The sequence below is a fragment of the Amblyomma maculatum genome, chromosome 1 (genome assembly GCF_055883805.1).
Source record: "Amblyomma maculatum isolate TAMU_Amacu chromosome 1, ASM5588380v1, whole genome shotgun sequence".
Classification (NCBI taxonomy): Eukaryota; Metazoa; Arthropoda; class Arachnida; order Ixodida; family Ixodidae; genus Amblyomma; species Amblyomma maculatum.
Window position 1 is genome coordinate 457,050,780 of NC_139344.1, and position 25,514 is coordinate 457,076,293.

The 25,514-nt window shown below is 45.3% G+C and overlaps 1 protein-coding gene across 2 annotated transcripts in view; it reads left to right on the forward strand.

Moving 5' to 3' along the window:
• The window catches only part of LOC146209731 (sulfotransferase 1C2-like), a 123,537-nt gene that overhangs the window by 65,399 nt on the left and 32,624 nt on the right, over positions 1 to 25,514 (forward strand). The window lies entirely within an intron of this gene.

Genomic DNA, 25,514 nt, shown 5'->3' on the forward strand with positions numbered 1-25,514 from the left:
CATGTTCCCGTGACTCTGATCTAATGAGCGTCGCTGTCTTGTCCCATCCCGATGTGATAGCGTACCGGGCTCTGCAAGCCTGACAGCCGCCAATAAGCGAAGGAAATCCGCATATGTAAATAGAAAATTCGGCTCGCTTCAGTAAATACACTTTGCGATGGTCCTATAGGGCTTGTAGCATAGTAGACTCGGACGTTGGGAACTTCTGGCCGCGGCAGTCAAGGTGCATAGACGGCCGTATATTGGCATGCCCGTGCTAGCTTCAAAATCAACGCTAGTGGAGATGAACTAAATTTCTTTCATCACGGCACGCAACCTTATTTATCACGTAAAATGCACTGAAAAGCCAAACATCGTCTAATATGGTGTAAGCAACGAATGCGCGGTGTGGCTGTTAAAAGAAAGGTGAAACGAGTTTCAAGTGTCGCTGTACGATATAGAAAATAAGCTGTAAAAATATGGCTGCAACGCCCAGGACACGACTCGCAGTTGTCTAAAAAGCGCTGGAATTCAAACCACGTTACCGGCTATCGCTGGAATTAGCTAAAAAAAATTGTGTGGCATAAATAAACCGAAACAATTACCCATCTTTTCCGTAACACTCTCTAGACCAGCGAGCTAAGCCTTTAGACCTAAGGCATCCTGCTCACGTATCATCTGTACATTGTCAAAAAAATTTGAAGAGCTTATCCGCGGCGTTGTTCCTGAATGTAAAGGGCGCATATGACAACGTCACTCACCAGGCCATTTTGGACGCTCTGAAAGCTGCCGAACTTGGCAGTCGTGTTTTTTGCTAGATACGCAGTTATTTATCCAACAGATCTCACTTTATGCAGACTGAGGATGACCCAAAATATTCTCATTTCACTTCCCGTGGAGTCCCACAGCGTGGAGTACGAAGACCAACGATTTGTCGAACTTGTCGGCTTAATACCGTGCAGAATAGGCGCAACCTTCAATCTATGCAGACGACATCTGTATCTGGGCATCAGGAGCAACGCGCCCTTAAGTTATAGAGCGAGGCTTCAAAAGGCGACAAGTATAGTTGCGTCCTACCTCCACTTGCAAGGCCTGCAGATATCCACCAAAAAGTGTTCGCTAGTTGCATTTACACGCCAGAACATGGCATCTTACACCGTACGCATTGGTAGAGCAATACCCTACGAAAGCAACCATCTCTTTCTAGGAGTGATCATCGACCGAAATCTTTCGTCGACTCCTCATATTTCATTCATAAAAAAGAGGCTGACAGCGATTGCTCACGTACTTGCCTTTATTGGGGGAAAGCCGTGGGGTGTGTCAATGCGGTTGATGTTCTAGGTGTACAATGCATTATTTACATGATTCCTTCGGTACAGCTTACCTGCACATGGAAATATAAAAAAAGCCAACTTAAGAATTCTACAGAGCGTTCGATCTCAAGCTCTGCGAACCTGCTTGGGATTGCCGAAATGTTCCGCTACGGCTGCTACCATTTTAATTGCACAGGAGCATCCCATAATTACCTAGCTAATAGCTGACGCCCTGAGGGCACATTTCCGACACATCTCCCGGGTTCCCTCTCATCATTTGGCAAGTCTTCCAGTTACCAGGCCGCGTACATCGTTTACAGAAACCGTTGATGCACATCGCGCTATTCTGCCGTCCAGTTTACACCCGCCTCTAGACCGTCATCTCCACTATGGAGCCTGCATCAACCACACGTGCTTCTTTCAATACCCGGCATCATGAAGAAGGTCGAGCTATTGCCGACATAACTAAAACAGGTCGCTCTTGAATACTTCCATGAGCACCATGCAGATCGTTTGCACGCCTACACCGACGATTCAGTGAATGCCGTGAATTCTTCAGGCTCTATGCTCATTCCCTCAACTGCTACAGAAATAAAAGGACAATTCACCGGACTTCTTCGACAGCTGCAGAGCTAACCGCTCCTTGTGTCGCAATTAGGCATATCAGTCAGCAGAGACCTCAGCGGTGGTCTATTTTCACAGATACAAAAGCAGCCCCGTAAGCCTTAAAAGCGGCTGTTCGTCGTGGAGCCCATGAGCAACTCGTTGCGGAAATACGAGAACCTCATCACTATGCCATAAATGAAGGACCTGACATCATCTACCAATGGCTGCCAGGACACAGTGGCATAGCGGGCTATCTCCGTGCGGACGAGGTCGCGCGAACAGCCCACCGAGACGGCGATTGTGTGTTGATCCCCTTTTCGAGGGCAGACGCAGCGGACAGGCTTCGCGCACTTGCGCGGGAGCACACGGTCGCCTTGTGGAATTCTGGCCAGTTTGCGAACTACCGCATAAAATTCCTGAACCCTGAACTGAAGCTCCGGCTTCCACCTGGCCTAACCCGACGTGAAGAAACTTTGCTGTTTCGCCTGTGGGTCGGTGCAACATTCGCAAACTCTTATTCTTTTGTGATAGGCATGTCCAATAGTCCTATGCAACCTGCGGGGGCGTCGAGACTATAGGCCACATTCTTTGTGAGTGCCCCATATGCAGTAAGGAAATAGTGTCTCTGCCGTGAGCTGGAACGTCTAGATTGACGCCCACTGACTGAAATCAAGATTCTAGGTCACTGGCCACGGCGATCATTGGCGGTGAAGGCACCCCCCAGGCACAGCTCCGCTTCATGAAAACCACGGGCCAGATTGATAGGCTGTGATTTTGCTATTATGTGACGTGATATGACTAAGACATGATGTGATGTGATGTTACTATACTGACTTCACCCATCCATCTCTTACCCACCACTTTTATATCCACTCATTCCCTTCCCCCAGTGCAGGGTAGCAAACCGGTTGCTTTTACTGGTTGGCCTCGCTGTCTTTCCACCTCCTCATCTTCCTCTTCCTCCTGGTCACGTCAAGCCAGACAAAAGACTTAGTCTGAGTACCATAAAATCACTCTGGCTTCTCGTCAAGCTACGGTGTAGGCATGACATGCAATTCAGGAAAGGCTTAACTATCAAAATTCTCGGCACATCTCACAGATAGTGATTGCCGGACTTCGGTGCCGCCATGCCGCCTGAGTGATGAACGTGCCGTCGTGTATCGTTTGCCGCTTGTGTTATAGGTTCAAGCTGAGCAACGCGCTTTGTGTATACCTGGCTGCTTTCGCGCATTGAAGAGCCGGCGGCACCAGCCGCGTTGGACGCACGTGTACCGTTCTCCCACATCTTCTCTTTCTCACATTCTTGTGCCGCTACATTGAGCCGCCGTTGACGACGTAAGGGAGTCTCTTTACCGCCGGTTTGAACAAGCAGAAAGCCGCCGTATTTCCGCTCAGTTCACGCGGCTGCCGAACACGGTTGCGACGTCGTCCTGCGTGGACTCGACCCCACCTTGCCCTCTGCCAACATCCGACAGCCTGACACGACTTGTGCGCCGGGAGCTAGAAGCAGTGTCTCCCGCAGTTTTTCAACTATCGGTACCGGACCGTGCCCCTACGGTATCCCTTATACAGGCTATTGTCCGGCAAGAATTCGCCAATCTCGGGACCCAACCTGTATGCTTTTCTACGGAATTGAAGAGCGCAAACAAAAGACAATCCACAGAGAAGAAGAAGAGAACACAAGGACAGGCGCTAACTAACAACTACTTTATTCCTCATGACAACAACGCATATATAGGCCCAGAGACCACACTTATGCAAGCAGACAAGGATCCGGCAAGTCATTCGATTCAAGTTAACGTCGCGCGCACAGGAACTTATATTCGGATTCGTACAAAGAGATTTAAGTATTGCTAATACAGTTTTCACCTTTTTTTTTTTGTGATATGAAAGGCTTCAAGTGCCAACCGCGCGTGTTCATGCATTTTTGCTTCTGCCAAGAATCGATGTCTCATCAAATCGTGGTGCACATTTGCAAGCAAGAATATGGTACACAAGATGAATACCTTTGTCATTTTTCTTAACATTTAGCGCATGCTCCCTGAGTCGCTAATTAATACAGCGTCCAGTCTGCCTGATGTACGTTTTCCCGCAGGAAAGTGGGATGGAATCCACCACTCCAATGTGCGCATGGAGCATGAGTAGTTCCGTGCCTGATTTGGCAGCTAAGACGCCCATCACCGCACGTGCGGGAGCAGAGCTTAGATAGCTTGTTCGAGGCAGAAAATGCGAGAGGGATAGAATGCCTCTTTGCTATCTTCTTCATATGGTGTGACACCTTATGAAAATAAGGGACCACCACCGGCGTGAACGTTCTACGTTCGGCCTCTGACCTCTGACTTGGCGTTCCAGCTTTTTGCTTTTTAGTCAGGGCCTCGGCAACAGCTGTTATGAGCGACAAACGGAAACCTGCTGTCAATAGCCGGCGCACTTGATTGTCGAAACTTGCCTACATTTTATGCATACAAGAGTTTCTGAGAGCCGACTCCATGCATAAAGACGCTATTCCCCTTTTTAGTATTTTCGAATGCGCAAACTTGAACGAAAGGAGTTCTTTTTCTGCTCGTGGTTGGTATTCCCAATAAACATGGCATTCAGCGACTTGGAGCTTAAGGTCCAAGAACTGCAAAACATTGCTGAGGGGTAACTCGTGAGTAAAATGCAGACCTTATCCGTGTTACTTAAAATCATTTAAAATAACATTGATTGTATCCTGAAAGGAAGAGTCAGATTTTAAAACCACTAAAAAGTCGTCGACATACCTAAAACCGTTTATGACCCTTGCTTTAAAAACCTGGTCTAAGGTCAGGTCAATAAAAGCTGAAAATATATCACAGAGTACAGGAGCAACACAAGACCCAATGCAAATGCCATTCCGTTGTAAAAACAGTTGGTCATTAAAAACAATAAAAGTGACCTTAAGGTAGTATTCTAAATGATTTAAAAAGTTCCCCACTGAAAGTCCTACAGCATTCTGAAATGTAATTGCACCATTTTCTTCAATGCATGTTCTGACAGAAGTCAGAAGTTCACTCTGCGGCACAGAGCAAAATAAATATTCGATGTAAATTGACAAAACGCCAAATTTGTTCATTGCTCTTTAAAAATTTCACTACCTCATCAGATTTCTTAGTCCTAAATGGGTCATTCACCACAAGCATGTTTAGTTTCTTCTGCAAGAATTGGCTTACACGATGCTGTCAGCACCCAGATTAACTGACAATGGCTCTGATAGGTATGTCCGGTTTGTGCGTTTTAGCTGTAAGGAATACTCACAAAAATCTACCTCTACTGTTATCTATGTCCTTTGCAAGAGAAGCCAAATCTAGTTTTTTTGCAAAAATCGATGCACTTAGTTCTCACCCTTGCCTTACTTAACTTAACCGGCACGAAATTCTTTGAAACAGCCTTCAGTGCATTCTCGTTGTACAGACCACTCTCTACCACAACAAACCCTCCTGCCTTGTCAGACTGCAAAAGGCGCAGGCAGTTCCCTTTCAAGAAAGTCAATACATTTCGAACACTGTTATTCTTGCCTTGGGCGGAACCTTTGGGGGTTTTTCGTTCCAAGCACTCCATGCTTTCAAGAAGGCAACGTTTACGGTCCTCTTCTTTCTCCTTGGAGGCCATACATCTGTTCATTGCGACCAATTCGTGGACAGGGGCAAAGGATGGAACGCAGAACTTCGGGCCTTTCTGCAGCAGGTGGTTGACGTTTTCTGGCACGGTTACGTTTCCAAGCACCTTAACTTTCACATTTTCAGTAGAACTCACATTTTTACTATAGCGGCACAGGTCCTTTAACACAACATTCTACCTAGCCTCCGTAGGCTGGCCAGCAAGACGTATAAACGCACGATACTTCCTAACAGCAAGCCATTCAGGGAGCAGGTTTCCCTTTGTCGCTCATAACAGATGTTTCCGAGGCCCTGATTAAAAAGAAAAAAGCTGGAACGCCAAGCCAGAGGTCGGAGGCCGAACGTGAAACGTTCAGGCCGGTGGTGGTCCCTTATTTTCATAAGGTGTCACACCATATGAAGAAGATAGCAAAGAGACATTCTATCCCTCTGGCATTTTCTGCCCCGAACAAGCTATCTAAGCTCTGCTCCCGCACGTGCGGTGATGGGCGTCTTGGCTGCCAAATCAGGCACGGAACTGCTCATGTTCCTTGCGCCATTGGAGTGATGTATTCTATCCCACTTTCTTGCGGGAAAACGTACATCGGACAGACTGGCCGCTGTATTAATGAGCGACTCACGGAGCATGCGCTAAATGTTAAGCATGATGACAAAGGTGTTCATCTCCTGTCCCATATTGTTGCTTGCAAGTGTGCACCACGATTTGATGAGACGTCGATTCTTGGCAGAAGCAAAAATGAACACACCCGGTTGGCACTTGAAGCCTTTCATATCAAGAAAAAAAGGTGAAAACTGTATTAGCCATACTTCCTATCTCTTTGTACGAAGCCGAATATAAGTTCCTGTGAGCGCGACGTTATTATCTTGGATCAAATGACTTGGCGGATCCTTGTCTGCTAGCACAAGTGTGGTCTCGGGGTCTATATATGCGTTGTTGTCAAGAAGAATAAAGTAGTTGATAGCGCCTGTCCTTCTGTTCTCTTCTTCTCCTCTGTAGATTGTCTTCTGTTTGCGCTCTTCAGTTCTGTAGAAAATCATGAACCAACTAGGCCCAAACAAAGATTTATTGCAGAACCTTTATTGCTGGAAATTGTTACAAATACATATGCTTACTTTCAGCTCTCAGCTCATGATCTGGGTAGCCAATGAGCTGGTGCGATTAATAATAATACGGTGTGGCACGGTACGGTACGATACGATACTTTATGGTATGGCACGATAGAGTGTGGTATGGTATGATAAAGTATATGTATGGTATGGTATGGTATGGTATGGTATGGTATGGTATGGTATGGTATGTTATGTTATGGTATGGTACCGTACAGTATGGCATGGTATAATATGATATGGCGTGGTGTGGTATGGTATGGTATGGTATGGTATGGTATGGTATGGTATGGTATGGTATGGTATGGTATAGTATGGTATGGTATGGTACGGTACGGTATGGCATGGTATGGTACGGTATGGTGTGGTATGGTACGGTGTGGCATGGCACGATATGGTATTATGTGGTTTGGAATGGCATGTGAGCCTTAACTTCATGAAGCTGCGTGGTGGGAAATGTGAGACGCGCGAAGTCGGCAAATGCGCATAAATATCTGCCTCCTGTGGTCCTCTAGCTGAAATGTACAGTGGTTACTTCTGCCTATTTTTAAATTGGTCCGTAGAGCCCGGCATTTGGTCCCCAAACCCTGGGAGCTGAAACTGAACGCCGTGTGTCCGCGAAGCCACCACGGCAGGTACGAGTGACTAATGACTGTGCAAGCGGGCACTGCAAGCGAACTGCGTCATGCGTTACAACAGCCCGTGACGGCTTTTGACAGCGTGTGCGTGCACCCATCCCGATCCCAATCCCGATCCAGCTGCAAAGCAAGCACACACGTCGCTCGCAGTGCCCCACATTCCATGCTTGTTAGCATAATGTTCCACGCGTTTACCCTCCGCAGCAGCGTGAAAGTGCACATCCTCAGCACTGGCAGAATAAAGCGATTATTGTGTTTTCACAGTTAATAGCATGTTCGTAGTCCAACGAGGTCTCTGCATTAGTGGCCGCACAATATTGTATTAGCCGATTACAAAGCTGCGGAAAAAATCGGGACGGTATACATTGTTGTAGTGGTACCACTATAGCCTATGTATTTAGATTTTTGAGGGATCTTGGCTGAGGCATTCTGAGGCTCATGATACGCAATATTAGGGTCTGCACATTTTACTTTTTTAGTTTGGCATGCATTCAAGCAGTTAGCCTTGCTCTGAAACAGGCTAAGTGCTGTCCTCTGCATGTCCACGCCATCAACAATTTATCGATTTACGTGGCGCCTAAAAGACACCGACCACTATTACCCGAAGCAACACCGGCACAAAGGCGAACACTAAAAGCATCTTCAAAATGTCTACAGTCTACTCTGATCCCGGCCTGACCCGTATCGTTAGCGCAGGACACCTTAATCTAAGGGAAGTAGAGTGGCCGTAACAGTACAATCATCGCAGTCAGTATTCGCCGCTTTAACAGCAAGCCTTAGGCGAAAATGAGGAAAAATAGCACGCGCAGCGGAAATAGGCGGCCCTAGGATGTCTGCGATTACAGCTGAGTATGAACCGTAGACACGTCCGGCGTTTCAGTTTGGTCCGATTTGTACCGCCGGCATTCTATAAATATTTTTGCAGAGTCGCATCCCGTCAGAGCCTGGAAAAACTGAAACCTTTGGTACGACGCGCACGCAATAGCAATATCAACTAGAGCAGAGTACTGCATTGGTGCAATCAGTTAAATCTCCTACACCACTTGTGGCATCGCGAAGCGACTAACTGGAACAGCGGGGTGTCAGAAAGATATACGACCACGTCATAAGCCTTAGGTGGACATCTCGATCGCTAACTGGCATCTATTAGCTTTACAAAAAAGCAAGCTTCCGGCTTGTTTTACATCAGGAGCTTGTCGGAGAGGTATAGAGAACGTCCCTCAAGTGTGCTAAGTTTTAACTAAGTAAGTACCTACGTAAGTTCACAAGTAACTCAGGGGACCAACTACGATTAATGATAAATGATCTAGACAGAAGAAGCAGAAAGGTAGGCTTAAAGATTAATATGCAGAAGACAATGGTAATGATGAACAGTCAGGGAAAGGAACAGCAGTTTAAAATAGGTAGCGAAACGTAGGAAGTGGTTGACGAATTTGTCTACATAGGACAGATAGTGACCGCAGATCCAGACCACGAAAGTGAAATAACTAGGAGAATACGATTGGGATGGAACGCATTTGGAAGGTACTCAAACGTTATGACAAGCAGCTTACCGGTGTCCCTCAAGAGGAAAGGGTATAATAGTGGCATCCTTCCGGTACTGACCTATGGGGCTGAAACAGGGAGGTTAACGAAAAAGGTTCTGCTTAAGTTGAGGACAACGCAGATGGCCATGGAACGGAAAATGGTAGGTGTACCGTTAAGAGATAGGAAGCGTTATGAGTGGGTCAGGAAAATAACTCAAGTCAATGACATTCTAGTGGAAATTAAGAAGAAGAAATGGACATTGGCAGGGCATGTAGTTCGAAGAGAGGATAATTGATGGTCTCAGAGTAACCAATTGCATTCCGAGGGAAGGTATGCGTAGCAGGGTGTGGCAGAAAATTAGGTGGGTGGATGAGATCAAGAAATTCTCAGGGGTCAAGTGTATGCAGCTAGCACAGGACCGGATTAATTGGAAGAAAATGGGACAGCTTTCGCCCTGCAATGGGTATAGTACGGCTGATTATGATGATCATCCCTCAAATGCGCTGTGTTCCCCTTCAATAAGTTCAGAACAGAAATAACAAAAGTAATGGGACATATATAACCACCTTCTTTTTTCTTCATCATTACAAATTTCCGGTTCGCACACGGAAACGTAACGTTCGTCGGCATGGAGTAGCCCCTTTTGTAAACGATGCACTTCGTGGAAAGACCGCCAGGCCGATCACAAAAATTAGCAACGAAGCTAGAATTCCGGTCTGCACAACAAAACTTTTTATCTTGACAGGCCCCATTCTCGATAAAAATTAAGAGCAGAGAGAAGTTCCGTTTTTAAGGGATGACGCGACAGCGTAGGCTATCAGCCCACATATAAATGTCCGCTCTAACCAAGCCGTATGAACGGGCCTCCATGCGTGGCCCAGGGGTAACGTGAATCCAACTATCCTGGCAGACTCTGCAAACACCCTTCCACCTGAAATGAGAGACCCGAGTTGGTAGCTCCTGCCAAACGTACCGTCAGGCGACCCTACGTCTAGTCAGTGCTCGGCCATGCCAGCTGCCAGCTACCATGCCAGAGGCCATGCTCGTGAATTTTCACTCCCAACGCCAGCGCCGATGAACGGCCGCCGACCGCATATTTTCGGTGAACAAGGACTTCAACGCGTCCGCGTTAAAATCCAGCATCGGCGTCATGAGTGAAGAATCACTGAAATGGTATTGGCAGGCGACAGTTGCCATGTGACACGGTCTGGAAACGACTGGCCGTACAGTTTCGCAACGTTACGCGACCACGTGAGATGGCTGATTTGGCAGGAGCTGCCAGTTCGAGCTTCTCAATTCAGACTGCCGGGTTGGGGATATCAAATCGTCCAGGAAACTTACATTCTGAGTCGATATACAACGTCTAGGCCGCGTAGGAATATTATTCCCGCTAGGTTGAGCAAGACTTTATATTTACGTCGGGTGGTCTTTCGAATAGTCTTGCCGCTACGACTGTATGCTTATGAATTTGTGCGAAATAATAGGGGCATAAATTAAGAGATTAGTGAGTAGGTTAGTTGGAAAGTGCACGTACGCGAACAAGCCGCGCGTGTGGGGGCTGTCAAGGCTGTCGCATCGTACCCTTTCTATCTGATGTCAAGTCTCCCAGCAAACTAACCGGTTTCGTGCAGGTGTTTTTTTTTTTTCGTAGTATATTTTGTAGCGGTGCACAACCCTGGTTCAGCTCCTAAAGCAGGTTCAACTCTGAATGCTGAAAAACTCTCATTATAGAGCACAAAATGGAAACCCTCCGCATGACGCGACTTCCTTCATCTTGAGCGCAATCAAGGCTACCCTCATAAACTATCTTCCTAAGAGGAAACACTCATAACGCTACCCGTTTTCATTACTAATGGTGCTTCCATGGCAGCACCTAGAGTAAAAGTGAATTCTTTATAAAGATAGGCATTTACAACAACTGCGTAGAGAAGCGAGCTGATGTTGGGAAAATCCTCGCAATATTTGCGAAGCAGCTGCCGCTGCGCATACATTTAAAGCCGTGTCGAAAGCTCAGCTCTTGCGTGAGAATTGCGCTTCCTCCTGACCTTCAGACCACAATTACTCGGCCGGAGACAATAATCTCCATCTGGCGCGTTGTTTGTTGTGTGCGTCTGAAAGTAAGTTTTAACTTGGTCTGTTGAATATCCCCTCAAGTTTTTCATTCAATAGGGCGCCCCGGATCACGTCGCTTGCTGTCAGCTGTACGCGTCGTTACGCTGTAAGTTAATCGGCCGTAAACGAATGCTCACACTGGATGCTGCTGATAATTTTTCATTCATACCATCTGCCTCAGTTCCCCGATAGACCGTTTTAATTTTCTTTGCAACCTAACCTCCCCCCCCCCCCCCTTTTCCCTGCGGCACTTCTCAGGGCGTCTTCGGCATCACTAAATGGTCGCCAAATGTGCTCAGAAAGTCTAGACCTTTTCATAATCCATACCAAGTTGCTCGCTGGCGGGGATGTCTGGAAAGTCACAGTTGATAAAGTAACCAAGACGCGTTAACATTGAATGGACAGATTCAGCACCGTCGCTGTACTTGTTAAAGAAACTTTAGAATGCTACATTATTGTTATGCAGCTCTTTTGCAAGTGGTCATATTACTGGAGACACCCGCAGAGAGGATAAAAATGCATTTGCTTGTATTAGTCAACGCTATCATATTTATCGCGGTACCTCTTGCTCTTGAGTTCATTTCTCAAGCTGGTTTTGTCGCACTTTATGGAAAAAATGCGGCGCTTTCGCAAATGATTTCCGGCTCAGAAGTTTCATTTCATGAGCCATGTACAGCCTTAGAAACTCCAGATCTTCCCATTCAAGGCATTTGAAGCTACCAGACTGCTGTAGTTTCTGGCCTGCACCAGCTGCAGATCGTGTTCTGCACGTATTTCCATTAGGCTGAAAACCACGAGCACTGATATTTTTGCGAAACACAGTGCTTTAGACAAATAATATAGAGACAAAATAAAAAGGTGCCACTGAACGATGGACGGACAAAGAAGCCAGAACACGTGGCATTTTTGTTACAGCCAAGTGATGCAAAAAAACGTTCGCGCTCACACTCGTTTCATGCTTGGTGCTCCTGCATAAACACAGTGGAGAAAAACGTGTGGCGGTTAAAAGGGTCTGGACTTCCCGATTGTCTGTAATGCACTATAATGTTGTTTCTCGATAGACGTATGTAGTTTAGGTAGTTGAATATTCTAAGACGCGCTGAGAACAGAACGTGCAGGAACGGGAACGCGGGAGGAGGCAACACAACACAAGTGCGTTGCGCTGTAAAAAAATATTCCTGCTATTTAATATATTCACATTCCTAACTGTACCATCCTAATTCGTACGGTTAGCCTCCCCCTAAAGCTCGATTTAAGACAAGAAGGGCAATGGCTACATATTTTTTACTCGAGAGTGAATGGAGCTCATCAGGCCAGCGCGACTGGCTTGGCCCCCCGACGAGATATATGCACTGAAAAAAACGAAAAGAGAAAAGAGAAAGAAGGAAAATGTTGAATTGTCTCCATGCGCAGATTCGGCCACGAGAGCAAAAACAGGTCGAGGAGAAATGAACAAACACAGAGAGCAGCCACTCCAGCGACATCTGCAAAACTCTCGCATTCACTCTCCCATGTAGCTTTTCCCACACTCTCCCCTCAGCGCGCAGCTGCGGTAAAGGCGACGCGCCGACCAGCAGCTTGCAGGAAACAGTGCATGCCGCCCGGCGTAATTGCGGCCAGCAACGCGGTCGTACAACCGCTCGCGGCCCCGCAAGGTCAAGCTCGCTGCGACTTCTTGCGTCAGGCACGGATGGGTCAACGGGCCCGCTGCTACTGCCCCACACTGTGAAGCGGTGATGTGAAGCCTTCCTAGGAAAGATACAACCACTTCACTAAGACGTATGCTGCGTATTTTCCTCTCGAAAGGTTATGGCTCAATTTCAGTGTCAGACGCTCGGGAGAGCTGCAGTATTCAAAATATTGCATTGCACTCCAACGGGATACACCGCTGTTTGCACAGGACCGCTACTTTTTATATTTGCAATGGCTTTCCTCGCGTGTAACGTTAGCCAGAAGCGACGTCGCTGATGCAGTCTAATGTTAAAAACCGGTAAACTCTAGTCTTCACCCGCTCGCCAGTTTGTCAGGTGAATGCAGAACTGTTTTGTTATTATTATTATTGCTTCCACGTTATTTGAGTACGGACAACAGAGAAGGTTTCATAGGTGTCCAGGTGACAAATTATCCTTCCTTTATTATCCTGAGATATTATTCTTCTGAAAACTGTGCAAGGCGGCGTAATACTGGGTAAGTCCTTGCGCGAAGGTCGCCAGGCTACCGTCATAAGTGTGTAGTGGCCTACTTAGACGTGACGCGAAATTTCACCTTGCTTAGCACTACGCCTGCACAGCCCACTCTACAACGTTTTCTAAAATGCGCCGACTCGGATTAGAGGCGTCACCGTCTATGCGAGTTTCTCCAATTCAGGTTCGCGCACTTCGTACACTGTTTTAGTGTTACAACCAAAGATGTGGATCCTGCTGTGGAATCATGGCTGAGTTTCTCCATTAAGCGCTGGGTAAATCCGTGTACAGGGAGTAATTTTCACACATTTAATGATGTAAACCAGAGTGATCTCTTAGTATCTCTTAGACAGGATGAAATGAAATGTAGTGAGGACAGATAACAAGAGGAGGAAGAAGAAAAGACGCGACACGCAACAATACTAGCGATTGAATGCACACATTCTGTCAAACACTGGCAGAAGCAAATGCAATTTGTGCACCTACCGGAATTAAGCCTGCCCGCAGTGCACTGGGGGCAGGCTCAGGACTTTCAGCGGCCGCACACATTGTATTTGAGTTCGCTAGCATTCTGTAAAATATGTGTACTCCGCATTCGTATCCAGCACTGCGCAGAATAGCATGGACTAAGGAACGTACAACTCCTCTTTCTCCTCTGGGAATAATTTTGATTTTTTTTTATTGATAGCCTTAGGAGCACTATTCTTCTTCAATCTCAACACGACCTTTTCCGTTCGGCCAGCACGTCTTTCATGACACCAAAACGGTGCGCTTAAACTGTGAATGATAAAGCCGAAAGGAAAACGAAGAAAAGGACTTGCCAATCAGGGTGCCGTTACTAAAGGTGGATAAGTTCTGTCTCATCGTCAGGCTAAAATTGGAGTCTCTAATGCACATTTCGATACTTCAGTTATGCACAGCCCAACGCTTCTGAACTGTCCGGTTCAGAAGTTTTCCTAGAATTGAATGTAATAGGGGGGGGGGGGGGGGCTGAATTTCCAGGGATAAGGGCACGCTGAGTGTAGAGGAGAAGAGGCAGTCATCTTTGGTATTCATCACAGTAACAAAAAACATTCGTTGCGAATTAATCAGGTGCTTCCCGCAACAAAAGGCGGGATGGGGGATGTACAGCACCTACTTGCCCCTCCCCTCTGTTTGATGTGTAGAGAAATCACTGGTTAGATATTTTGTAACTATATGATTCAATTCTGTTATAGTTTCAAGTGAAATATTTAAAATTATGCGAGGCATGTTTGCGTTGTTGCTATTGTCATTGATTACAGTGGTATTTCTGAAGTCGGTGCTGCAGCCCTCACAATAATCTGCTTCACTTCGCAAGAGCGGTTTTTTTTTTTCGGTGCAAAACTCTAAATGTTCATTAATTCACCCACAAACTCGATGCATCAACATCCACAAATGTACTGCTCCGGCACACTCCCAAGCTAGTTTAAAATGTCGCCTCGCACTTGCCGCTTCTCCACCGCTGTCAACAAGATGCGAGAATACGAAACCGGTCACGACCGGCGAGAAAGCGGAAACCGGCGGTTTTATTCTGTTTCTTTCAATATAATTTTCAGCTTCCTTCTTCGCGCGATAAACACAGCCGGGTATTGGGTGGTTCCGCATGGCGGGACACATGTCGGTGCAGATACTCTCAGCGGAAAAGGATAGTTTCACCATTTTGTAGCTGCTTCCTTCCGACCCTAGCGCCTGATTCCAGGCATATATAGTTTTCCAAAGACACAAACCTGGTCGTCAACATAAGCGGAGAATACATAGCATAGCGCGTGAAGTGGGCGTGCATTGACACGACAAATTCACCATATTCAAGTTAAAACACGCACACACATACACGCGCGCACGCACACGAGCACGCACACACGCGCACAAACTCACGCACGCAAAGTTCGCTCTCAGTGAGTTGAAATTACACTTTTTTATTCATTCACTGAGTCCTTAGGGCCTCATCAACAGTTTTACACGACATCGGGGGCAGCATGGCAGTCTTTTTGATGGCACTGATATATTGGTGGTACCGTTGGGAAGCAGGTTTAGAATATTTTGAAGGGCGCTTAAGCTAACTTCGCCTTAAATTAGATGCTGTAGCGCCAATAAAACACTGGTAATGTTTGTCATTGAGAGAGTGGCACAGATCTTGGCAAAGTGTTAGATGTTCTGGTTTGCACTGGGAGAAGAAGGGGGTGGAGGATGAAGGCGAACTTATCTGTATGACCTCTTGATGAGCACTATGCACTTAAAATGAATGACATACAATTAGAGGTGCATATATTGTCGGTTCGAAAACTTATCGAAAACTAGCTTCTCACAACTACCTTGTAAAATCATCAGAAATAAACGCGAGATGTCAGCCCACGAACCACAGTCCTATATAACTCTGTTGCAGAACTCTTAACTAGAATGGCTATAGTGCTTCAGCTTTTACATCGCTCAACTTGGGCTATTGGTCTCATAGATTATACCGAGTGTAGTCGTAACAGGCTTTTCTACAGCATCTGTACCATTGCCAAATACTCGACAGAAACAAAGATGAAGTTTGAGGCCTATGATTGAGCAGTGCGTTGACACGTCCGCCCAAATATACGAAAGTAAATGATCCATCTTCCCCTAAGATTTCTCTCCAAACTATTCTTTTCTACGTATAGTTCCACCCATTTAAAGCCACAATTCATGCGACGCTGTGTGCCACTTTTTTTCCTGTGCTTAATTCTGTAATGTACTAGCTCTGTGCTCGTATTTTTCCCACTGTTTGAACATGGTTATATCTGTTTCTAGCTTTTTACTCAAGCTTTTAACAATCAACCTTCATTTAGATTCTCCTCTCTCGGCACTATCACATGCGCGCTCCTTAACTTGTCGTCCCATAGAGGAAGAAAAAAAAGAGAAGAAGCTATCACCATGGTCATTTTGCGTGCTTCAGTGGCAAAGTATCTCACGTCTCGCTATTGGGACCATGTCATTCGATACTCTGTTGTTTATCCCTCGCATTGCTTCATGGTGCGAGAGGACAGTGCTAGGGTACTCAGGGGGGACAGTTCATGACGGGGCGACTGATCTCTTCGTGCCTAGGAATGCGCACTCTGCATTAGTACCTGGCGGATGTTGCGCAGACCGTTGAGCTGCGCGCAACCGGCAGCCGGCAATGGTGCAAGTCGGACAGCAGCTGACGTGCAAACGCCGCACTGCACGCCAAACGACGCTACCTCCGCTGACGCCGCGTGCTGCTCACGTGCTACGCACGCGTTAAGAGTCGTCCGCTGGAATCCAGGCACACTAGAGAGTTGTGATGTGCAGAGCCCGCAGTGGTCGTGTCGGTCGCTATGAGGAAAATTGCGACAAAAGTCCCACTTCTCGGAGAACACTTTGACCGCGCCGTGAGGGAAGGGATGAAGGTAGAAAAAGGGAGAGAGGGAGGATAAGGAGAGGCATCATTGTGATAATCTACCGTCTAATTTTACCAAATGGCATTTCTAATGTTAACTGATATTGCACAGCACGTGAACAGATTTGCATTTAACCGCCATGGAAGCGCGGCTGCAGAATTCGATTCTGCCTTCTGCGCTCAGAAGCCGAACAGTACAATCACTTACTCGGCGCATGTGCAAGACAATTGAATGAGAAGCTCATGACAGATAAAATACTCCCAAGGAGCATCTGAGCTTCATGCGAAGAGCCTATCTCGGTGTTAAATCACTCGTACGTAGTAAAAGCACATATAAAAATCGTATGTAGTGATAAGCTGCTTCAAGCACTTGAAGCAGGTAAAACGAACTTACAGCCATAATGATCGCGTTGTGCATCGGAACTGAAAATTATCGTGTTCACCGAGCGGCTGAAGACAGTCTTTATTTTAAGGATACGATTTATATACTAGAGAAATGCAGGTTGCACTCATACTGTCATCTTAGGGGGCACAACATGGAGGAAGAGAGACGCGGTGCATGGCAGCCATTGGTATTTTGACAGCTCCTTCACCTTGGGGAACGACTGGAATTCCGGCAGTTTATTTGTTTTTTTATAATTTTACGTTCGCTTTCCAGAATTATAAATTCATAATGAAGAAAAGACTACGGTTTTGGTTTCAGTGTAGTTTATTTGAAGTCTCACATATTCATCTCTACGTTCCCGCACCCGCACCAGCATGACTGAAGTAAATCCCGCGCCAGATTTTTGCTTAACTCTGACGATAAAATGAATGTTTTCGCTAACTGCGTCATACGACTGCAACCAAACAAGAGTACATCAGTTGCTGCGTTCTTTCTTTCTACTTGCTCAAATGAGCATGAGATTCACGAGATGTAATGAGCTGCATGGCATAGGATATGATAACATACATGAGATGAGAAGAGTATGAGAATGAGATACATGAGACAAAATGTTTGCTGCACATTTTTGTTTTCACATAGCTTGAAACTATCATGGTAGTCTCTTGTCTTGATATTTGAAACGATGGACAATTATGCTGCATTCAAAAATCCAATGAATGAACAACGTACGGCGCCAAGCCGAAGCTCCGAAATTGGTGACTAGTGCATCTCAGCAGACGCCCACGTACATTTTCAGACGCTGCGTAAATCTTAAGAAAACCACCTTAAGGCAAAATAATTGCTTCAATATCGCACACTCTCGCAAAGGCGTCCCTGAATAACGTCGTTGTACGGAGATAGTGCGAACTGAGACAATGGGTGGAAGGGAAAGTCACCTATGCACCGTTTCCACTTCTCTGGACTTGCCATTGTCTTGCTCGTGAAGAAGAGAAGTCATCCCGTAGAAAATATCAGCGGGATAAGACTACCCTACCCATTCTTTATCCAGTAGTTGCTGTTAAGTTACACCTCATTTGCTCCCTATCTGCACGGAGTGGTAAAATGCAGTTATATGTCAAAATAATAACACGTGAAGGTTTAGGTGTCGTTGAATGTTATGTGGGCAAAAGGTTTGATAAGAGAACGCTGTGCGTAGCGGCGTTGCCAGAGGAGGCACATTATGAGGCCATGGAATTTGTGAAAAAATGGTGGTGATAAAAACAACAAAGATATCTTGTAAAATATTCTTTCAAATTAAATATCCCCAGATTAAACCATCGCCCTAAATACGTTAGCCTCTGGTTAAATACTCCGAGTTGCTCACATTTTCGGTGTCTTGGTAAAATCTACCAGCAACCATGGCGCTAATAGCCTCAGCCATGTCGACCTCACCTCACTCCCATACGCCAGTAAGATTACGCAAAGCGTACTATTTAAGCTTCAGCAGCAACAACGAACCATCTTGTAAGGTTAATTCCAGCCCTTCGAGGACAGGTTTTATTACCTCACTTTAGCCAGCGAAATTGCGACAGCCGAAAAGAAAACACGCGCAGTGAAATTACACTTGACCTCCCAGGAACCTTGGGGAGTCGTTCGCTTAAAGAGAAGCCGAGATCATCTCCATTCAGTTTTTATTCTCTGTAAATATCGGTTCTGTGGCAGCTCCTTCTGGGTATTTTAATGCTTTTGAGGTATCACAGGAGGCATTTACTCCGAAAACCATCTTTAAGAGCAATCCCACCACTTAATTCAAATTCGGGCCGTCTACCTCGAAAAGGCCTGAATGATCGCTATTTCGAAGCAAATGAAGGCAAAGGATACACTCCATGACCCGTTCATTTACATGCGAAACCGCATGTTTTGGATATTTTCTTTTCTGTTTTATCAAGGCTTTTATTTACGTGCCAGTTGCGTAATTCTCTGTAGAAAGCTGTAATCTTTTGATGCAGGCCAACTCTAACTTCTCCTAAGTACCGGTTCAAAGGATCGATAAAGAGCTCCTACATTTCGACGAGATTAAAAGGGACGAACCTATGAAACCTGCGGACTAAGGATGCGAAGTATATTAGCGCGGGGGTTTAATCTGATGACGTAATTGTCGAACAAAGTGGAGCAGTCGTTTGCACTTCTCCACAGTGCGCAGCACCAGGCAGACACACTGCACTAATGGTACCATGTTTCCAGCGAATACATGGTTGCTTTAAAGAAAACCAATGCCGCAAAAAGAATTTCTCAAGAAGCGTTACCCAGTGGCGTTGTACAACACACGGCATCATAGGGGTGAAGCCAGCGGATTAGTCAACAATGACATCGTTATCAGTTCATTCCCATATCCATGACACATTAAGGAAAAGCCCGAACTTCGTCTGGCTTTTATTGTTTAACTTTATTTGGCTTAATGAGTTGTACAGCGTAACCGATTTAAACGCTAGCGGTAAACTAATTAGCATGCTTTACCTACAAGTTTTGTAATAGATTCAACACTAGCCGTAATGTCTATAGTATCAGTTTAGCTCTGAAGTACATTATTGCCGAATGTGTCAGTATTTAGTTCCTTGCAGGGTGATGATAATGAAGGCAGTGCAGGCTTAATCGTAATTCGCAGCAATCTTGACTAATTATCATCTGCTGCTTGTCAGCTAAAGATATGCAGTAAGAACTTCGTGTCCCCAAAAACGACAGACATCAGCATTCGCAATAAAAATTACTGTTCTAGATAACTTCGGTGGTCTTGGCATATGTTTTCGTAAGTCTTAAATGAATATATGTCGTCAGAAAATGCGGAAGATGATTCCGACGCACAATGTCATGTCGGACGCCATCTTGCCAAATGTTCCCATACAACGTTAAACGGAAGACGTGGTAAAAATTAGTTCGTGTTTTGCCAAACAAGATCTATTCTTTCCAACTATATCGCACTCCACCATGCTCAACTACACAATCGCTAAATTAGAGTAACTGAATGACAAGACAACGCATTTTATTATAAGTGCGAGCGCAAGAAATTCACACCATAGTTCGCAAATTCGGATCTCTGGGCAAGACAAAAAAGAAAACTTCACTGCGACGCGTTGCAAGCTCGCCGACTCTTTGGCCTCACTCCCTCACTTTGCCGCATGGGATAGCGGGCTTTTCCGTTACCTTCACGCGTTCGCAAAACACTGATGGATGAGACACTCGTGTCATCGCCTCGCCGGGCGCCGACGAGGCTAGCTCTCAGAAACGAAAAGTGTCACACACAGAGTACGCAGGGTACATACGCGGTCTCCGTCCTCATTTCACTTCTTGAACACACCGCAGTGGAAAATTAATCGTCGCTAACCCCAGACTGGAATTTGGAAGACAAACTTCACTAACTGTGTGTACCATGTTTTCAAAAAGATGCATCAAAAGCGCCATTTCTTACAACCTCGTTTGAAGGATTCATAATTTAAACAGCGCGAACGGGAAAACACAGGACAAGATAAAAGAATGCTACAGTGCAAGCGCTTACTCACAACTCAGCCTAAGCCTTTACTCCAAGGCCCAGATAAAAACAAATATGACGAAAACGAAGCAATCACGTGAAACAACCCATTTGGTTCACCTGCTACACAAAGAGTCACTCAAAAAAGAAATCTCTTTGCTTGAAAGATCAAGAGAAGTATTGCTGACACACTTATTGTCCCTTGAAATAAAATATGCCTCAACTATCTCTCTCTCAACTGTTCTTTGTGGTGATACAAAATCCTAACCTGGTCAAACATTCGAGTACACTTCTTCATGGTTTCTCAGGAATGGCAATGTGGTGTACTGTCTCGGTCTTCCCCGCCCGAGACTGAAGCCTGGTGTATCGCCAGTCATATCGATGTGGAATAAAACTCTGAGCGAAGGCGGCGACGTATACAAAGCGGGCGAGCGTGCATACTGACGCTATTGATATTTTCCTCCGGCGCCCTTCGCTAGACAAGGCGATACGTTCTCAGGGAGTTGTCGTAGAGCAGCGGTTAGCGCACTTGGCTGGGTGTCGGAAGGATGGTAGTTCAAGTCATTGTGGACAAGGCTTATTTTACGCGATGCGTATACATCTCGTTCAGTCGACCGTCAGCGTCGTAGTAGTAATAGTTATCGACACCAGCGTGTCGGAAATATTCGTGCGGAAAAATTCTTATTGGTCTACAGGGCTTTGCCTTAACACCCACATGATCCCGTACGGAAATCTCAAACACCCCACATTAAAAATAAAGCCATGAAATATGTTCAATGAAATTGATTTGTTCCACTGGGAATGGAACCTAGGTCCTCTGGATGCCAGACGGGCATGCAACGCATAGACAACGAAGGGCTTTTTAGTAGAGGGGTGCTTGGTGGACGCGTTATGGTGTGTATGGCGTAGTGACGTTTGTATTGGATGTGTGTTGTGTTGTTTTTTATGGCGCACAAGTAACTAAGGCTATCATATGCGTCAATCGCGGGGTAGAAATCCTTAGCTTTGTAAGAAATGTTTAAAGTAAGCTGTACCATCTCATAGCATGCTAAGCATATTAGCTTTTTTTTTTTAATCTGTAAACACACAAGACGTTTCCACGAGTGCATTTTCTCATAATAAACGAGGGTGAAATGATGGGCATTCGGAGTACAACAAAGGAAAGTGGCTTTTTTTTTTCGCAGTTTGACTAAAATTATGCACGAACATGAAATGTGAATGGCAAGGAGTGCCTCACCACACAGATTACATTTTGGTGTGTCTTATTTTGCAAGAATAAAAATTATGATTCCCAATTAAGATTCGCCTTCAAGGGTATGGCGCGATATCGTAGGCTACCAGCGCACATGTAAAGACCCGCTTTAACCGAGCTGTGTGGAAGTGCCTGCATGAGGTACAGTCAATGCAACGGCCCTGGTAGGCTGATTCTGCTATCAACCTCCCACGTGAAAGGAGAGACCCGAGTTGACAGCTCCTGAGAAACGTAATGTCAGGCAACCATACGTCCAACCAGTCAGCTGGCTGCGCCATGCTTGTGATTTTTCGCTCACAACGCCAACGCCGACGAATGGCCGCCGACGCCGGATTTTCGCTGAACGGGACGTTTAACGTTCCCGCGTTAAAACTGTATGTGAGGTGCGTATATCGAATACCAAGGTGACATAAAATTACTTCGATGAAATTTTCATGCTGCCAGTATGGCTTTAATTCTATCATGGCAGTTTTTACTAGATAAACTTAATATTTACTTCAGTGTTTCATTTAGGCAGCCGGCTATTTCTCACTTTAGTGCACTAACATCATTGTGTCATTGGATGGAAAGTTCAGTTTTTTTAATCTATAGATGCTGGGGTTGCACAGCGCATGCACTAGCTTTTTTTATTTCTATCTATTAAAACATGGTTCGGTACCCAGGAAATGTTTGCGTTGTGTCCGTCTGGGGTGGCTATTCTTATCCTGCGTATAATGCCACCAATTCGAACTGAATTTCTTGTATGAAGTGAGTACGCTTAGAGAATCAATGATACTGTTCCTTGCGCTCTAATTTATTTATTTATTTTTTCTATAGCCGTATAGACCGCGTACGACTACGGAGTGAAAGGGGTGTAGTCTGAGTCAGTCGCACTGTTTTTTCCTAATTATTTTCTTACCACTGCTCTCCCTATGCAGCGTGTTGATTTTAAACCATCGGTATAAAATGCGTATTCCCTGTATTTTTCGCTTAGTGCTAAATGTTATTCTACTATAGGTTACGGGGTTTTTTTTATTTCTTCTGAAATTGTACTAGTGTGAAATCACATACTATGGGAAGGCAGTACCAAGATGGGAGCGGATCGGGTTCCCGACCACTCTTAAGCGAAGTTATCATTCTGGCTAATTCTTGGCATTTCTCTTCGAAGCGCAGAAGTGGCCTTATTGCATGAGGTTTGTTGATGAACGGCGTTAAAGATGGACATTTCGTTGGTAACAGATATGTCTGAGGAGCGAATGGGTCTTCAGAATGCACGAGCATGTGAGCATAGTTATTTTGTCTGCAAGAGGAGGTTCATGGTTTCTACGTATGGACTGTTTATAGGTGATATTCTGTACGCACCTGTTGAAAGATGCAAACCTAAGTTCTGTACTGGGTCCAGTTATTTTACGTATTACGGCCTTGCTGATCCGTATACAATGCAACACTAGTCCAAGGATGAGCGCACAAAAGAGCGATAAATGTGTAGAAGGCATGCTCCATCGGAACCCCAGTGTTTACGTGATTTGACTTTAAAGATAGTACTTGATCTGGAACGTTTCTTTTTCATCGCATTTATATGAAGCAGAAAAATGAGTCTTTTATCGAATTTTGGGCTCAGAGATTTGTGTTCGTCTTTTACTGATAGTTCAGTCTAGTTCAGGTGTAGCATGAGTTTTGCCTATACTTTATTTTAAGAGGAATACTTTATATATACTTTATTTTAAGATGTTTAAAGCAATAAAAAAAATTTAATGCAATAACTTACACAGAATTTTTTTTAATTTGCACAGTGAAAACGTGTTGCTATACATGCGTTTTGTGTCTACTTTTAAGGGGAACATTAAGCCTTCCCTAAATTTTTGTAAATCACTTATTTTCTGTATCTCACGATGCGATCTTGAAACAGCGATTTATGCCTTTCACCTTACAACATTCCATGTTTGTTGCCCACAACCCGCAGTAAAAGGTCCGCTCTACAGAGGGCGACACGCTTGTCTAAACCGCCCGCCCCATTAAAAGAGCTCTTCTGGGGTGCAGAAGCAGCTGCTGAAGCCGCACTGGAAAGGCAATGCGTAATCGCGTCCAGGCCTAGCTGTTATAGCTGGATGTCACATATGCATCCAGAATGTGTCCAGGACATTGAACTACCGCCCTCAGTAATATGGAACATGGGTCCGCTAAAACATTATCCGATGTCTAGCCTGGTTAGATCGATGATGCCGCTCGAAAGCTCTGTTTTAATTACCCGCGAAAGGGCACGAGGATTGGGACTTCACGATCTGGCGGGCCAATCAGGAGTAAGGAACGCACGATCCTAGATCATTACGCGACTCTAGCGTCCATGTGGGTGCTTTCGCACTAAACCATTGGAAAATATCTCTTCATATCCACATCAGCCTAGCGAACAGGCACTCAGTTGAGCCACAGCCATTTGTCTTCGCTTGTCTACCCTTTAAGAAGCGAGGTTTGTTGGATGCAGTCGGATATTTGTTGCATTTTCCTAATTGCAATTGATCCTTCCGACTCCATAAAACAACAGAAAAATTTTTATTCAGGGCTGCGATGCCAAGATGGAGAGACGGCAGATGTCCAATGTGGTAAAATAATCCTCCAGTGTACAGCAGGATCATGTAAGAATTCAAATCAAGGAAGTGGCATAATTACACTGCTGACTGTATTCTTCCCATGATATTCTTCGATGACGCTTCTCGCCTTAACCTCAAGTTGTTTGGGGAGAAAACGTCGCTGTAACGAAAAAAGAAAATGCACAGGGGTGCACTTTGGTCTCCTCACGGGGGAAATGCGAACGCATTTAGTTTTCCGTGCCTACTTCCGCTACGAGCTCGTTCTGCATTTAATTACTTTTCGACCTGTACAACTTTCCATACAATGTTTTTTTCTGTTATTTGTCTTTTGTTTATTCTTATTTTTATTTATTCTTATTTTATTTTCATTTTATTTTCGATTATTTGTTGTCTTTTAGATGTTTTTATTTTATTTATTTAATTACTTCTGAGTCCATCGGTGACACACATTTCGGACGACCGCACGGCCGCCGTTGACATGTCCCTCCTGATCCCAGTGCCGCAGTTGTCCTTTTCCTCAAAGCCCCTTCGGCATCTCCTCACTAAACTGGGAGAATTATGGACTCATTCTCAGAAAGTCGGCGCCTCCGAGTGGTGGTCAGCGCGCTCAGCTGAACAATGGAATGGGTAGTTCGAGTCGTGTATGACGTCGAAACGATTAAATGTTTCTTAATTTTTCTGACTTATGATGACACATCGTGTCCCACAAGTGAGGGTGACATATCCTGTGCACGCTAGTTATGAAGCGAGAATTGGTTTCGTATTAAAACGGTCCTTATTGAATGCTCGCATTGGAGCAGTGGGCCGGTGTCCATGTAAGTAATCCTCGGTACGAGCACAATTCTGTAAATTGTATATTTACCTTGCAGCTGTCCCTAATTCCAGCTTGAATTCACCCTATACATGGCTGACTGTCTAACTCCACTGGTTCCAGATTCTTGAAGCATGCCGATGGCTCTCACAAAACATGTGAAAGAAATCATAGACTTTTATTCTTGACGCATGATGCTGAATAAGGATAACTGCGCATAAACCTTCCAGGAGGCTAAGCGACGTTGCCTTTGGCGTCGTGCTTTACCGAAGCCAGACATTAACCCATTTGTTTCAAGACAGCTGAGTGGTGCGCAGTGAATCTCATTTAAAGCGGATTTATAGTGGCCAGGTTCAAGCAATGAGCAATAGAATTGCTGGTGTGGTGCATATACTAGAGGCGGGTGCGAATTCTTGCAGATCTACTTCAAAACATGTTTAATGTCCGTACCTCTGCGCTTGGGCACTGGCAGATACATTTGTTTATCCGCT